Here is a 17,642-nt window from a genome sequence, read left to right on the forward strand (position 1 = left end):
AAATCGATTGTAGCGAGGGGCAGGGGCGGAGGAGCGACCAAGAAGGAATTGAGGAGATCCAACACGTCATGACTCACGAATCAGGATGCTGGATTTATCTAAAAAAAGGATTCGGGATGCTGGATGCGCCATCTTCTCCCTTTCTGTGGGCGTCTCGGCGATAATAAAAGTGAGCAAGTCAAGGCTCATTGGCCCCAATATTAGCCTATTTCATCATCTATATTATCTATATCTATACCTATCTATATCTATTTTCTCTAATTATTTTTACATGTCGTATTAGCTTTGTCCTAAATTAGATATTTGTATCTTTGACCACCGGTTCAAAAAATATATTGTTCATAACACAATACTGATATTTTTAGATTCACTATTGAAAAGGATCTAGCATGCGGGGTGACTAGGCCTGTTAAAACAAAACTCCTTCGCCGCGGTCAGTAACAGGTGCGGCACTACTGCACTTTTACGCGTCGAGCAAAACTGCGGTGGTGTCGTGTATCAGAGCACCTCGAAGGGACAATTCAAAAGCTACCAAATAGAACTTAGATCGAGTAAATTACTAATGCTTCTAAAGGCACGTTGAACCTATTTCACCACTTGAATGAGGTCACAAGCTTATGCACAAGTAGATTGGGAGCAAACCCTGAAATCATCGACAAACAAGTAGAGCGCAACACAAATAGCAAGAATACAAGAGACAAGGTGTTTATCTCGTGGTTTAGCTCGCCACTACGTGATAGATTAGGGGTAGCACCAATTGAAGAAAAATTTGTCCAACACCGGTTGAGATGGTTTGGACATGTCCAACGGAGGCCTCCAGAGGCACCGGTGCGCAGTGGAATCCCAAACCAAGATAGTAACGTGAAGAGAGGCAGAGGAAGACCGAAGTTGACTTGGGTAGAGGCAATAAAATGAGACTTGAAAGGATGGAATATATCCAAAGACTTAGCCTTAGATAGAAGTGCTTGGAAAACAGCTATTCACGTGCCTGAACCTTGATGGCTTCTGCTGGGTTTCAATTTTAGCCTATCTCAACTTAATTGGAACTTAAAGGCTTTATTGTTGTTGTCGTAAACATTTAGGTTGACATCTCTAATTCTCTATGGATTGATAAGACCATCTGAAAGGCCCTTCAGTAAGGCATAACTTTCTACGAGAGGCCCTTTTGACTGGATTCAATGTTGGTCGGAAAGTCCCTCTCTATCAAAAAAATAAAAAAAGGGAAAATGTCAGTAGCTAAACCATGATACCCATACCCCTGACACTCATGCTGCCTCGTTTGTTTCGCAGGAATATAACTCGGCTGCTGATGCTCAAGCTAACTTTGCAGTAGAACTTCCTGGTACGCTTGCTGTGTAACCTTGTGAATTACTGGCTTCTATGCTAATTGTATTAGACCTGCGTCTGGTTTGTTTGAGCTGGTTTGACTTATAAGCCATGGATGAAAGTACTGTTAGCTGGTTTAGTGTGAGAGAAAAATATTTTTCGTTTGCTGATAAACCATGGCTTATAAACTAGATACGAGCAAGCGAACTGGGTGCTAATTTGTTTGTCTCTACAGTTGGTGAAGTTCAATAGGGTCGGGAACGGTCGGGAAGACACCGTAACCATTCCCGCTCCTGCATTATATGACCGGGAACGGTAGCGGGAACGGGAAAGCCGGACGGGAAAACGAATTCGATATTACGGGATATCGGGAACGGAATACTTCGATCAGGAACATGTCGATTACGATCAGGAATCGATAACACAAAAACGGGAACATCGATATACATGTAACCACTTAAAACAGTTAGCTCGACGTAATAATTGCAACCATGCATATACGGATGAAAGCAACGCAGAATGACAGCAACATATCCACACCACAGCTTGAGTGCTTGACAGAATGACAGATTGACAGCAACACAGAACAAAAAAAAAGAAGAAGAGATGTCTACTAAATACACACGGGCTTCTGCCAAGAGAAGTGGAAATGCAGAGATTATCACATCAGCACAACTGACCTCGCCGGATGCACGATCTCGAGCGCGCTCACGTCCTTGGTAACGGACTTCAGGAGCACCTCCTACGTCCTCACCCGGGAGAGTAGCTTCAGCCCGAAGCTGCAACAAACAGAAAACAGTCAGCGCATAAGCCCAACGACCCGGCATCATTTCGCCATCTCCAAATCAATCCTAGCCGAGCCTTGAACTCACCTATGGATCCGGCTCTTCATCGACCCCTCCGGCGCGCTCCCGAACCTGATCCACGCCCTGTTCATCTGCAAATCCAAACCAATCCATCAGAAAACCCAAATGCGGGCGACGCCACGGGTACCCGCACGAGCGTGGCTGTGGGGTGGGAGGCGGGCACCTTGTCAGCGACAAAGTCAACGACGACCTCGGCCTTCTCCGGCGCCGTGCGGCCCCCGAAGGAGATGCCGCGCTAGAGATCCCTCAGAGTCGGCAGCGGCGGAAGGGCGCCATCGGCAGCGGACGCTGCGGCGGAGGCGCGCGGGAGGGCGAAGCACCAGGCGCGGCCCTTGACGGGGAAGACGACGACGCGGGTCTGCATCGCGCGGCACAGCGTGGCGAGGTGGGAGTGGGAGTGGGAGCAACCGAGCAAGGGCAGGGGGCACGGTGCGGGAGGCGGCGGCGTGGGGGAGGCCTTAAAAACGGGAATTTCCCGCGGGAGTTTTCCTGTACAAATACGGGATCCGCAAATTTGGTCGGGAAAACACTCTAACCGATTTCGATCCCGGATTCGTCATATTTTGCCGAATTTTTTCCCGAATCCGTTTTTTCCCGAGAAAATGATATCCGGTCGGGAATTCCGGTATTCGGTGTCGGTCGGTACGGGAATTTCCCGTTCCCGCTTTCATCCATAAAGTTCAAGAGCAGTCGAACTTTTCATGCTAGCAGTTTTGTTGTGCTCAAGTGTGGTTTGTGCTGTGGGACTGAATCTACGTCACGTTTGTTCAGTTCCCATTGACAGAAAAGGAAGAGACTAAACAACAGCTGTAGTGGAAGTGGTAGTCGGTCTGATATATCTACAGGGTATTGAACAGACTGAGATGCAATATTGGGTAGATTCCTAGGAAATTTAATCGTCTCAAAATTCTAGATAGTGCACTGTGCACAAGTTGATATGTCCAGGACCGGTGTTTGCTGATATATTCGGAACATATTACTACTAGAATGAAGGGATGCACCCTGAAACTTTTGTTACTCTTTTCTGTATGTTGGTTACTTGGTTTGTGTAGGTGAGGCTAAAGTATAAATTAATTCAAAGCATGTACTCCCTCCGTCCCAAAAAGAATAACATTATGATATGCGTACTGGTCAAACTTTCTCAAATTCGACTAGTTTTATAGAAAAATATTAGCAACATTTGTATCACTAAAGAAAATTATTATAAAAATATATTCTACGATTTATCTAATGATACTAATTATGCATTATAAATATAAATATTCTTTTATATGTAATCGATCAAAGCTAAAAATATTTGACTTCTCAAAAAGTGAGAATGACATTCTTTGTTGTGCGGGGCGGAGGGAGTATGTTTGAAGAAACAAAAACTTTCTATCAACCTATCTTTTCACTTGCTACAGGTAATCCTTAGATGTCCTTGGCTAAGTAAGACAATAACATAAGAAGTCATCAATAAAGAGAAATTAATATTTTCACCACCCCATTAAAAAGGAACAATCGTAAGGGCATGTACAGCGCGTCGGTTTGCGTCGTCTGCATCGTGCGATTTTTATAGAAAGAACCCTCGCGCGTAGCTCCCAAGGCAAGGCCGTTGTCTCGCGAGACGACAGCAACGGGCTCGTGCTCCCAGGTATACTCGCCGCAAGACGCCGCGCTGTACACAGGGCGTCGTCTCTAGGCGACGAGTTGTGGGATCCACTGCGGCACTCAGGCCACCATACGCGGGAGTGAAATGTCCTAATATGGCTAGAGGGGGGTGAATAGCCTATTTAAAAATCTACAAATCAACTAGAGCAATTTGATTAGTATGACAAATAGCGAAATACAAACTTGCTCTTGCTCTACAAGGGTTGCAAGCCACATATCCAACAATTCTAGTTGTAATGATTACTAGACACACAACTTGCAATGTTACTACTCACTAAGAGCTCTCAATCTTACTACTCTAAAGAACTCCACTAGATGAACTTAAAATAACAAAGCAAGCTCTCAATTCTAATTATACTAAAGAGCTTGCCACAACTAGTTTGCAAGAATATAAATGAGTGAGTAGGGTGATTATACCGCCGTATAGAGGAGTGAACCAATCACAGGATGAATACTAAATCAATCACCAGGAGAATACCAAGGAGCAAGAGACAACCAATTTTTCTCCCGAGGTTCACGTGCTTGCCGGCACACTAGTCCCCGTTGTGTCGACCAACACTTGGTGGTTCGGCGGCTAAGAGGTGTTGCACGAACCTCGTCCACACAATTGGACACCGCAAGAACCTACCCACAAGTGAGGTAACTCAATGACACGAGCAATCCACTAGAGTTACCTTTCGGCTCTCCGCCGGGGAAGGCACAAGACCCCTCACAATCACCATGATCAGAGCCAGAGACAATCACCAACCTCCGCTCAACGATCCTCGCTGCTCCAAGCCATCTAGGTGACGGCAACCACCAAGAGTAACAAGTGAATCCCACAGCGAAACACGAATGTCAAGTGCCACTAGATGCAATCACTCAAGCAATACACTTGGATTCTCTCCCAATCTCACAATAATGATGAAACAATGATGGAGATGAGTGGAAGGGCTTTTGCTAAGCTCACAAGGTTGCTATGTCAATGCAAATGGCCAAGAGGTTGAGCTTGAGCCGGCCATGGGGCTTAAATAGAAGCCCCCACGAAATAGAGCCGTTGTATCCTTTCACTGGGCACAACTCGGGGTGACCGGACGCTCCGGTCAGTTCGACCGGACGCAGGTTCCCAGCGTTCGGTCGCCCGATGCTTGCCACATGTCATCGGCTTCATGTCGGTGGCATAAGTCAGCACTGACCGAACGCACCCTGCCAGTGTCCGGTCACTCTTCGCGCCAGCGTCTGGTCACTACACCACCAGCGTCCGGTCACTCTATGAACCCCTGTCTTTTCTGTCTAGGGTGTCGGTGGCACCGTCGGACTGTCCACACTCTATGGGCAGACACTCCGCCGGTGAAGTTTATAACCCTTGCTCAAATGTGCCAACCACCAAGTGTATCACCTTGTGCACATGTGTTGGCATATTTTCACAAACATTTTCAAGGGTGTTAGCACTCCACTAGATCCTAAATGCATATGCAATGAGTTAGAGCATCTAGTGCCACTTTGATAACTGCATTTCAATATGAGTTTCACCCCTCTTAATAGTATGGCTATCTAACCTAAATGTGATCACACTCGCTAAGTGTCTTGATCACCGAAACAAAATGGCTCCTACTATTTATACCTTTGCCTTGAGCCTTTTGTTTTTCTCTTTCTTCTTTTCAAGTTCAAGCATTTGATCATCACCATGCCATCACCATCGTCATGATCTTCGCCATTGCTTCATCACTTGGAGTAGTGCTACCTATCTCATAATCACTTTGATAAACTAGGTTAGCACTTAGGTTTTCATCAATTAACCAAAACCAAACTAGAGCTTTCAATCTCCCCCTTTTTGGTAATTGATGACAACCCTTACACAAAGATATGAATTGAGATTTAATTGAATCTATGTTGCTTGCCCAAGCATATTTACCATGTATAAAAAATATGGACAAGTTTCATGAACTCCAAATGGTAGCAATTGCCCCCCCCCCCCCGTACATATGTGCTAAGAGTTTGGATTGTAGCTTGCACATATGCTTAGATAGGAAATATAGGAGACAATTTCTATCGTCTGATGCTAAGGTATAAGAGATGGACCTTTAAAGCGTGATACCAATCGGAGTGCACCAATATACCATCCTTAGCACCATTAGTAACTATACATTCATAAAAACTAGAATACCCCATGAGATCAACATTACAAGCAAGGGTCTAGTTTCCATAAAATGAACATAAGTCTAGTTACTTTAGCCTATGCATGTTAGTTTTTCATTTCACCATTCAAGCATATAACTAGCATACACCACACAAGCATGGATATTGAAATTTAAAACTTATGCCATGCAAGCAAATATATGAAATGCACATTCAAATACAACGTACAAGTTTATGAGCTTTCTCCCCCTACTTGTGTGTATTTTTTATTGATCCCCTTACAATGTCATTTCATTTGTTTGCTCCTCCTATCTTACTATCTTTGTGAATTTCTCTCCCCTTTGTCAACAATTAGCACAAAAGGTGAGCTCAAATTATAGATAGGTTGAGGTGAAATCATGTGAAATGAGGATTATTTTCCCAATTTGGTTCAATTTAGATCACTTGAAAAAGATATTTAACTCGGTTTAATCCAAGGACAAGCTTCTTCACACCTCTAAATAAGGGTTATCTTGTACCATGTTGAGTTAAACACTTATAGCTTGTTTTCTAGATCAAATACTAGGTTTACAAGCCCACAAACATGTCATATGTTACCACTAGATCATTTCAAACATACAAGCAATAGTGGTACCATACAAGCATCAAATTTATTTGATTTTCATGAATGAGCCTATTCAAATGTGAAAAATGTCTAGATGCACTAAACATGTCCTTAGTAAGGATGTATGCCATGCCAATCAACTTTTACCTTGGATTGCTCGAAGGAGAGGCGTGTCATATAAGTGGGGGGTGCATCAACACATATTGGAGAAGTCAAGTATGTTCAATTCATTCCTTAGCTTGCAAAACCTCTTTTCATCAAGTGGCTTGGTGAAGATATCAGCAAGTTGATCTTTGGTGCCCACACTCTCAATGCAAATGTCCCCTTTTTGTTGGTGATCTCTTATGAAATGATGGCGGACATCAATATGCTTTGTTCTTGAATGTTGAACCAGGTTGTTGGTGAGCTTTACGACACTCTCATTGTCACATAGCAATGGCACTTGTTTGAATTTAATTCCAAAGTCACTCAAAGTAGCCTTCATCCAAAGTAATTAAGCACAACAACTTCCGGCCGAAATGTACTCTGCTTCGGCGGTTGAAAGTGCTATACTATTTTGCTTCTTTGATGACTAAGACACAAGTGATCTTCCCAATAGTTGACATGTGCCCGATGTGCTCTTTCTCTCAACTTTGCATCCCGCATAATCGAAGTCTGAATATCCAATCAACTCATATCTAGCTCCTTTGGGATACCACAATCCAACATTTTGTGTATGCTTCAAGTACCTCAATATTCTCTTTATTGCTTTCAAATGACTTTCTCTTGGTGAGGCTTGGAATCTAGCACACATGCATACACTAAATATCACATCTGGCCTTGATGCGGTCACATAGAGTAGGAGTCCAATCATAGACCGATACATCTTTTGATCCACCATGTTGCCACTAGCATCACTATCCAAGCTCCCACTTGTCCCCATTGGTGTACTGATAGCTTTACTATCATCCATTCCAAACTTCTTGAGCATGTCCTTGATATACTTGCCTTGACTCACAAATATGTCATTCTTCATTTGCTTGATTTGAAGACCAAGGAAGTAACTGAGCTCTCCAATCATAGACATCTCAAACTCACTTGCCATCATCTTGCCAAACTCCTCACAAAAATCTTGATTCGTTGACCCAAATATGATGTCATCAACATAGATTTGCATTACAAATAAGTCATTTCCAAACTTCTTGGTAAAGAGAGTGGTGTCAACCTTTCCCATCTTGAATCCCTTAGAGAGTAGGAAATCCCTCAATCTCTTATACCATGCTCTTGGTGCTTGTTTCAATCTATATAAAGCCTTTTCTCAACTTGTAAACATGGTTGGGTTTCTTTTCATCTTCAAAACCAGGAGGTTGCTCAACATACACAAGCTCATTGATGTACCCATTGAGAAATGCACTCTTCACATCCATTTGGTACAACTTGATGTTGTGGGCACAAGCATAGGCTAACAAAATCCTAATTGCTTCTAGTCTTGCAACCGAGGCATATGTTTCTCTAAAGTCAAGACCTTCAACTTGAGTGTAACCTTGAGCCATTAATCTTGTTTTGTTCCTTATTACTATCCCATCTTGATCTTGCTTGTTCCGAAAGACCCACTTGGTTCCAATCACATTATGATCCTTAGGCCTCTCAACTAACTCCCATACTTGGTTTCTTATGAAGTTGTTTAGCTCTTCATGCATAGCATTGACCCAATCAATATCCTTCAAAGCTTCATCTATCTTCTTAGGTTCAATGGATGACACAAATGAGAAGTGCTCACAAAATGAAGCCAATCATGATCTAGTTTGCACACCTCTTGAAATATCACCAATGATAGTGTCCAATGGATGATTTCTTGCAACATTGGTTGAAGCTAGAAGCATCTAGGCCCCTAGTTGGGTTTCGGTGATTAATGACAATACGTGATTACTGTGACTAACGTGTGTTTTGTAGAGGCAATTAAGTTAGGTCACGGTAATGGCGATCGATTGGGCAATCAAGGTGGTCATGCCCCTACGATGGAAATCATTTTGGTTTTCAAAGGATAGACGACAAGGTTAAGGGTGGACTAGTTCTAAGTGTTGATTGGAGTTGGAGAGACACTTAGAGTAGTTTAGGACTTTGTTTTTCCTTTGGCCATACTATTAAGGGGGGTATGGACGGGTAGCTTGACCTAGGTGAGTCTAGTGAGTTAGGTGTGGTGCACACTTGTTAAAACTAGCACTAGGTAGCTTCACAATAGCCCTTTGATCCAATGGAGCAAACTTCATTCACATATGATCGAGAGTTGGAAGTGAATAGAGGGTCAAATACTGACTGGACGCTAGCTCTGGTGTGACTGGACGCTAGCTCTGGGTCCGGTCAGTTCATTTGACCAAGGTGAAAGCGTCTAGAAGTGACCGGACATAGAGAGATCAAGTGACCGGATGTTGAGGGCCAGCGTTCGATCGACTCCAGTAAGGTCTCAAAGAGGGAGAATCCTGATCGGACGCATTCGATCAATACTGACCGAACGCTGATCAGGTTTTGGCTATTGACCGGACACTGCTCAGCAAGTGATCGGACGCTGGGGGTCCAGCATCCGGTCGATATTAGTAAGGTTCCAGTGAGGGGAAACATGACCGGACATGTCCGGTCAGTGCTGACCGGACGCTAGCTAGCATCCGGTCAACACTTAACCACTGGAGTTCGGGGTGTACTGACCAGAGCATCCGGTCAACATGACCAGAGCGTCCAGTCACACCACAGAGGCACATAACGGTTCATTTTTTAGCCAGTGTTATAAATACAACCTCCACTCGTGTGTGGGGGTACTTTTGCTCATTCCAATAGCTGAGAAACACCTTAGAGAGTGCCAAGAAGAGCAAGGTCCTAGTGAGGTGATTGAGATTTGAGAATCCCAAAGAGAGCCCTCATTAGTGAAGATCAAGAGTATCAAAGTGTGCATCCACCCTTCTCATTAGGCTTGTCATGGTCAAGTGAGAGTTCGTGCTTGTTACTCTTGGTGATCGCCATAACCTAGACGTCTTGGTGATGATTGGGAGCTTGGTGATCATCTAGAGAGCTTGTGGATGACCCAACTCAAGTTGTGAGCGGCTGTGGGTGATTTACCACGATGGAGTGTCGAAGAATCAACCCATAGAGAGCACTTGATCCTTGCGCGGATCAAGGGGGGGGGCTACACCCTTGCGCAGGTGCTCCAACGAGGACTAGTGGGGAGTGGTGACTCTCTGATACCTCAGCAAAACATCGCCGTGTTCCTTCTTCTCTATTTACTTTGAGCAATTCAATTCTTGTCTTTACATTCATAGAATTGCCATGCTAGAGTAGGATTGGAATTTAGGTTGCAAGTCTTTTATGTGGTAGAACAATTAGAAACATTTTCTAGGCACAAGGGGTTGATTGGGCTATCCATAGGATTTAATTATTGCAAAGTAATTTAGAATTAGTCCAATTCACCCCCCTCTTGGGCATTTTGATCCTTTCAATTGGTATTGGAGCCTCGTGCCCACGTATTTAGGCTTAACCGCCTAGAGCAAGATGTCTCACGGAGATGGACCTCCTTCTATCTTTGAGGGAGATGATTTTCCTTATTGGAAAATTCGCATGGAGGCGTATCTAGAAGCTCTAGATGTTGGTATTCTTAGAGCCGCCTCACAAGGCTTCCCAAAACCTCAGGATGCTACTCACCTACAAGGCAATGAGGTGAATTAAGAGAGGTGGAATGCAAAGGCTAGAAACACCATCTTTAGAGGTCTTTGCAAAGATGTGTTCAATCGGGTGAGGAACCACAAAGACGCCCATACACTATGGTCGGACGTTTGTGCGCTCCATGAGGGAACTAAGAGTCAGCGTGAGGAATGCTATTATCTTGTCATGAAAAAGCTCAACTCTTTTGAAATGCTTCCTAAAGAATGTGCTAATGAGATGTATTCATATTTGAATGTTCTTATAGAGGAAATCAATGGGCTTGGACTCACTCAAATGCAACCATCCGATGTTGTAAGAAAGATCTTGAGTGTCCTCCCCATTGATAAATATGGGCATATTGTGACCGTGCTCCATCATGGTGATCTTTCCACCACTACACCGACACAAATCTTGGAAAAGATCAATGCTCATGAGATGTACATGCACATCACACCACAAGATGGCTCATCCTCTACCAAGAAGAAAGATAAGGACTTAGCATTCAAAGCTAGCCAAGAGAAGGGCAAAGCAAGACTTGAGTATGAGAGCTCAAGTGATGATGAAGTTGATGATGAAAGTCTTGCTCTCATGGTGAAAAAGACCACCAAGATGCTAAGAAGCTCAACAAGAGTGGCATCAAGTTTGATGGCAAGAAGAAGAAGTTCTTCACTAGCTCTAGAAGAAAGCCAATCTCTGAGATTGATTGCTTCAATTGTGGAGAACTTGGTCATCTTGCACACCAATGCACTAAGCCCAAGAAAGACAAGTTCAAGAACAAGTACAAGGGCAAGAAAGATGACTCAAGTAATGAAGAAGAAGAGAAGAAGAAGAACAAGCCATACAAGAAGAGAGATGGCAAGAAGAGGGACTTCCACAAGAAGAAGAAGAGTGGAAAGGCATACATTGTCGGTGATTGGCTCACGGACATTGATTCATCTAGTGTCTCATCCGATGATGATAGTGACAACGAGAAGGTGGCCCCAATTGTTATCAACTCTTCATCATCTTCATCGCCACCACTGCCATCATCCTCTACACACCTATGCCTTATGGCCAAGGGTGAACGCAAGGTATCTAACAATGATGATAGTAGTGATGATGAGCATGCTAGTGATGATGATAGCGATAGTGATGATGATGAATATAAATCACCTTCTTATAATGATCTTGCTAGATTGCTAAAATAATACACTAAGATCATTATAAAAACTAGAGCTAAAAATGAAAAGCTAGAAGCTAAAAATGACACTCTTTTAGCCAAATGTGATATAGCGGAAAAGGCTAGTGTTGAGCTTAAAGAAGCAAATGATGCTATATCATCCAAACTCAAGGAGCTCAAATCTTCTAAGAAAGAGCTTAAAGAAAAATATGATAAACTTGAGAGGACACATAATGAGCTCATCACTAGCCACAACAAGCTAAGAGAAGAATATACTACTCTTAAGGTTAATCATGATAATCTTGTTATTGCTCAAGAATTCTTATCCAATGAGCCACATGATGCTACTAACGATGTTGTTAAGATTGATATAGCTACATCATGTGATGACTTGATTATTGAGAGCATTGAGCAAAGTTCTAGTAGCAAGGGCAAGCAAGTGGTTGAGGCCGATGATAATGATGAGTTTGTCAAGCTCAAGAATGACAATGTAAAGCTCAAAAAAGATCTTGAAGAGATCAAAAGCCACAACACCATTGCGCTAGAAACTCTTGATCATAATGGTGAGTTGATGCTTGAAAATGAGAAGCTCAAAGAAGAAAACACGAAGCTCAAGGAAGAGAAGAATAATGATGCTCTTAAGGAAGAAAACAAGAAGCTTAAGTTGGAGAAAGAGCATCTTAAGATTGGATTGAGCAAGTTCACTAGAGGCAAGCATCTTCAAAGTGAGCTACTAATGAACACTATCATGAAGATAGATAGAAGTGGCATTGGGTACTTGGCAAACCAAGAAAAGAATGCTCAAGCTCAACAAAAACATAAGTCCAAGCCAAAGCCAAAGCCAAAGAGATATTTTGAGTGTGGACAAGAAGGCCACTTTGCTTATGAGTGCCAAACTCCACCACCACAACCCTTGCCCAAGCATGCTAGACCTTTTGCCTTCAATGCTCACTACATGCTTAGAAAGGATTCTAGTGGAAAGATGAAAGTAATGTTCTTAGGACCTTCCAACAAAAATAGGCCTAAGAAAATTTGGGTTGCAAAGTCACTTATTGAGAAGGTGAAGGACCCTCAATAAGTTTGGATTCCTAAAGCTTGATCTCTTGTGTGTAGGTGAACTACAAGACCAGTGGAAGTCATTAGGTTATTGATAGTGGTTGCACACAATATATGACCGGTGATCCTCATATGTTCACCTCACTAGATGAAGAATTAGATGGACAAGAAAGAATCACATTTAGAGATAACTCAAAGGGCAAGGTCAAAGGATTGGGCAAAGTGGCTATATCAAATGATCATTCCATCTCCAATGTGCTATATGTTGCTTCATTGAATTTCAACTTGCTATCCGTTGGACAATTGTGTGATCTTGGCTTCCAATGCTTGTTTACCGAGAAGGAGGTTGTTGTATCTAAGAAGGATGATGATCATGTGATATTCAAAGGATTTAGATACAACAACCTATATCTAGTGGACTTCACCTCCAAAGATGCAAACTTGAAGACATGCCTATTCACCAAAATAACACTTTGGTGGCTATGGCATAGAAGACTTGCTCATGTTGGGATGAGCTCACTCAAGAAGCTAATGAAGAATGATTTGGTGAGAGGGTTGAAGGATGTGAAGTTTGAGAAGGACAAGCTTTGTAGTGCATGTCAAGCCGGCAAGTAAGTTGCAAATACTCATTCAACAAAAGCTTTCATGTCAACCGCAAGAGTGCTAGAACTTCTTCATATGGATTTATTTGGACCAACAACATACAAGAGTTTGGGAGGAAATCTTTATTGTCTTGTGATTGTTGATGACTATTCAAGGTATATATGGGTATTCTTCCTTCATAACAAATCCGAAGTTGCATCTTGCTTTAAGAAGTTTGCCAAGAGAGCACAAAATGAATTTGAAGTGAAGCTCAACAAGATAAGAAGTGACAATGGGAAGGAGTTTGACAACACAAATATAGAAGCTTATTATGATAAAGTTGGAATCAAATATGAGGTCTTCGCAACATATACTCCTCAACAAAATGGTGTAGTTGAGAGGAAGAACCGGACATTGATCACTCTTGCAAGAATAATGCTTGATGAGTACAACACCCTCGAAGCTCTATGGGCGGAAGCAATCAACACCGCATGTTATGCATCAAACCATCTATTTCTTCAAAAGTTCCTTGGCAAGGCACCTGCTGAATTGCTCAATGGGAAGAAGCTGGACATCTCCTTCTTTAGGGTGTTTGGTTGCAAATGCTACATCTACAAGAAGCGGCAACACCTAGGAAAGTTTCAAAGACGTTGTGATATTGGTTTTTTTGTTGGTTACTCATCAAAGTCCAAAGCATATAGAGTATTTAATCATGTCACTGGCTTGGTTGAAGAAACATATGATGTGGAATTTGATGAATCTAACGGCTCCCAAGGAGCACATGAGAATCTTGATGATGTAGGTGATGAACCATTGAGGGAGGCTATGAAGAACATTTCGGTTGGAGACATTAAGCCTAAAGATGATGAAGATGATGTACAAGTAATTGATCCACCATCTTCATCAAGTGTGCCACAAGATGGTGAAAAAAATGGAAGAGTAGAAAATGAAGACACTCATGTCTCCCATGAACAAATGGTGGTACAAGCACAAGATATTGATGCTCCACAACCTCCCCCTCAAGTGGTCAATAGAAGAAATACACCTCTACTACAAGATCATCCACAAGATCTTATCATAAGGAGTCCATCAAAGGGTGTAATGACTCACTCATAAAAGCTTGCTTCATTTATTGCTCATCACTCTTTTGTCTCTTGCTTTGAGCCTACTAAGGTAGAAGAAGCTCTTCAACATCCAGATTGGATAAATGCAATGCATGAAGAGTTGAACAACTTCACCCGCAATGAAGTTTGGACTCTTGAAGAGCGGCCAAAAGTGCAAGAGTCATTGGAACAAAGTGGGTGTTCTGAAACAAGCAAGATGATCAAGGCGTTGTTGTGAGGAACAAGGAAAGACTAGTAGCAAAGGGGTTCTCTCATGTTGAAGGTTTAGATTTTGGAGACCTTTGCACCGGTTGCAAGACTAGAAGCCATTCGTATCCTTCTTGCATATGCATCACATCATGAAATAAAACTTTATCAAATGGATGTGAAAAGTGCATTTTTAAATGGCTTTATTAATAAACTAGTCTATGTTGATCAACCTCCTGGGTTTGAAGACCCTAGATATCCTAATCATGTTTATAGGTTGTCCAAGGCATTATATGGGCTTAAGCAAGCCCCAAGAGCTTGGTATGAGCGCCTTCGGGACTTCCTCATTGAGAAGGGCTTCACCATTGGGAAGGTTGACACCACACTATTCACCAAGAAGCTTGATTGACATATCTTTATTTGTCAAGTGTATGTTGATGATATCATCTTTGGATCATCAAATGAAGATTCTTGCAAAGAGTTTGGTGAATTGATGTCGAAGGAGTTCGAGATGTCAATGATTGGAGAGCTTACATTCTTTCTTGGTTTTCAAGTCGAGCAAATGAGAGAAGGGATCTTCATCTCTCAAGAGAAATATACAAATGATCTTCTCAAGAGATTCAAGATGGATGAATGTAAGCCAATCAAGACACCAATGCCAACTAATGGACATCTTGACCTAGATAAGGGAGGTAACTCGGTTGATCAAACTCTCTACCGCTCTATGATTGGTAGCTTGTTATATTTGACTGCATCTAGGCCCAACATCATGTTTAGTGTGTGTATGTGTGCTAGATTTCAAGCTAATCCTAAGAAAACTCATTTGATTGTCGTAAAAAGAATCCTTAGGTATCTTAAGCACACACCAAGCATTGGCCTTTGGTATCCTAAAGGAGCTATATTTGAATTAGTTGGCTATTCCGATTCGGATTATGCCGGTTGCAAAGTTGATAGAAAGAGCATATCCAGAGGGTGCCATTTGCTTGGTAGATCACTTGTGTCTTGGTCCTCCAAGAAACAAAATAGTGTGGCTTTGTCCACCGCCAAAGTGGAATACATTGCCACGGGTGCTTGTTGTGCACAAATACTTTACATGAAAAAAACTTTGCTAGACTATGGAGTAGTTCTAGAAAAGGTACCCCTTTTGTGTGACAATGAAAGTGCGGTAAAACTTGCAAATAATCCGGTTCAACACTCTCACACAAAGTACATAGATATCCTCTATCACTTTCTTAGAGATCATGTTGCAAAGAATGATATATCACTAGAAGGTGTAAGGACCGAGGATCAATTGGCGGATATCTTCACCAAACCGCTAGATGAGGCAACATTTTGTAGATTGCGGAATGAGCTCAATGTGCTTGATTTTAGTAACTTCACTAAAAATTGAGCTTGTGTTGTCCCTTGCATTGCATTGTAATATATAACATGTTTAATGTTTTGTAATGCATATAGGGCTTGTCTAACATGGTTAAGATAACCACCGAAAAGCATGTGAAGAAGCTTAACCTTGGATCAAACTTGACAAGCAACTAGATTTACTTTCAAGTATTGCATTGCATATGTATGAATGTTGTTTTGTTGTTTATCTTCAATTACCCTCTTATTGCCTATCTTCTTAAAAAGAATTATAGCCTAAGGCAAAATATTTTGAAAAACTTGAGGGTTTGAGAGAGGTCACTCACATCAGTCCCAATTGGTGCTTATTTGGATCTTATTTGAGTTGGGACTTGATTGGGAACAGGCAGCACGAAGGACTTTGAAGATTTGCTGAAGAAAGAGTGACCGGATGCTGCACCAGACTCTAGAGTCCAGCGTCCAGTCAGTTCACAGGAGGTGAACTTGCTGCGAAGGAGTGACCGGACTCTGCATTTCAGCGTCTGGTCGTGTAGAGAAGACGAAGGCTGTATTGACTGAACTCTGGCTATGTCCGATCGGTGTCTACCGGACTTGTTCGGTCGCGATTCTAGAGGAATTAGACCTCTCTGGAATCGACCGGACACTGGGTGGCAGCGTCCGGTCACTGCCACCAGAGCGTCTAGTCAATAGGAATTGTGCGGATTGCGAACTCTTTCTCTGTTTCCTATTTAGTCTCGTGGGGGCCCCTTTATAATCAAGCGTCGCCGTGACCCTTGCCCACATCAGCGCTGCAGCCAAGCCCTAGCCGCCAACATCGCCGCACCCTATGCATGCCTCCTCGCGCCACCGCAGTGCCTCCCTACACTCCCAAGCTGCCTCCCTGCGCTCCCGAGTAGCCTCTCCGTGCCACTGTAGCTCCCTGCACCTCCCTACGCTCTCGCACCGCCGCATGCCACTACAGCGCCGCCCTATGCCCACACGCCATCGTGCCCTGTCACATGCCACCCGCCACTCCTCATGCCGCCGTAGTCGCGCCCCTGCGCTGCTGTGCTGTGCCGCCCTAGCGCCACCATGCTGTGCTGCCCTAGTGCCTCTATGCCCACACACAGCCTCTCCAATGCCACCGGGCCTCTGCCCTAGCGCCACCTTTGCCATAGCAAAGTTCTAGGGCCATCATTGCATCGCTCGGCCTTCGCATCTCACCAACCAGTGAAACCTAGCCTCACCGATCCGGTGGTTCCCCGTTCGTACCTCTTCTCGCTGTTTTGCCGGTTCGTCGGGTAGCAAGCCCGTGTTTCAATTTCGTACCTAATTGCTTGCTCTATTAGGGTTTCATATCTCTAGATGAATAATTAAAATTATTTGTATATCCTATCTATTCCATCGTGCAATGAATTGGTGCCGTTGAGGTGTCAGTGGTAGTTGTCAGTTAACTCGAGGCCAAGCTCGCAAGCACGGAATGAGGCTAAGCCTCAGAAGTGACAGTTGATCTTTGTCAGCGGTAGTTGATTCTTCTCAGTTCCATCAGATGGCTCGTACGAAGAATGTTGGAGGTGGTCCCGGTGATGAGGATCCGAGGCCCCCACCTCACCAGCCTATAGATCCAAAAGGCAAGGCGACAAAGAAGTTGGCAGTAAGAAAGTGCAAGTATCCAGATGCATAGACAACGAGAGACGTCGCTGTTGCAGAGGCTGCAAAGCATGCCGAGAGAGGAGGTGCTCGCAGCAGAGTCTGGATTGTAGATCAGCTTTCACCAGAAGCGAGGGCTTCACTTGAGCGAGTTGAGCGCCTTCATGGTGGTCTAGCTGGGACTCTCATGATTGGAGGACGGCGTGTTGCCATTGATGAGGGTCAGCCTTAGGGGGAGTCACAGCAACAGCCAAATGCAGTAGAGCAGACTTAAGAGGCACAGCCAGCACAGCAGACTCAGGATGCAGAGCTAG

At 43.4% G+C, this 17,642-nt stretch overlaps 1 pseudogene; it reads right to left on the minus strand.

Annotated features, from left to right (window-relative positions):
• Nucleotides 1-1,236: 1,236 nt before the first annotated feature.
• LOC136469677 (uncharacterized) lies at nucleotides 1,237-2,556 on the minus strand (annotated as a pseudogene).
• Nucleotides 2,557-17,642: the final 15,086 nt, after the last annotated feature.

This window comes from Miscanthus floridulus, chromosome 8 (genome assembly GCF_019320115.1).
Source record: "Miscanthus floridulus cultivar M001 chromosome 8, ASM1932011v1, whole genome shotgun sequence".
NCBI lineage: Eukaryota > Viridiplantae > Streptophyta > Magnoliopsida > Poales > Poaceae > Miscanthus > Miscanthus floridulus.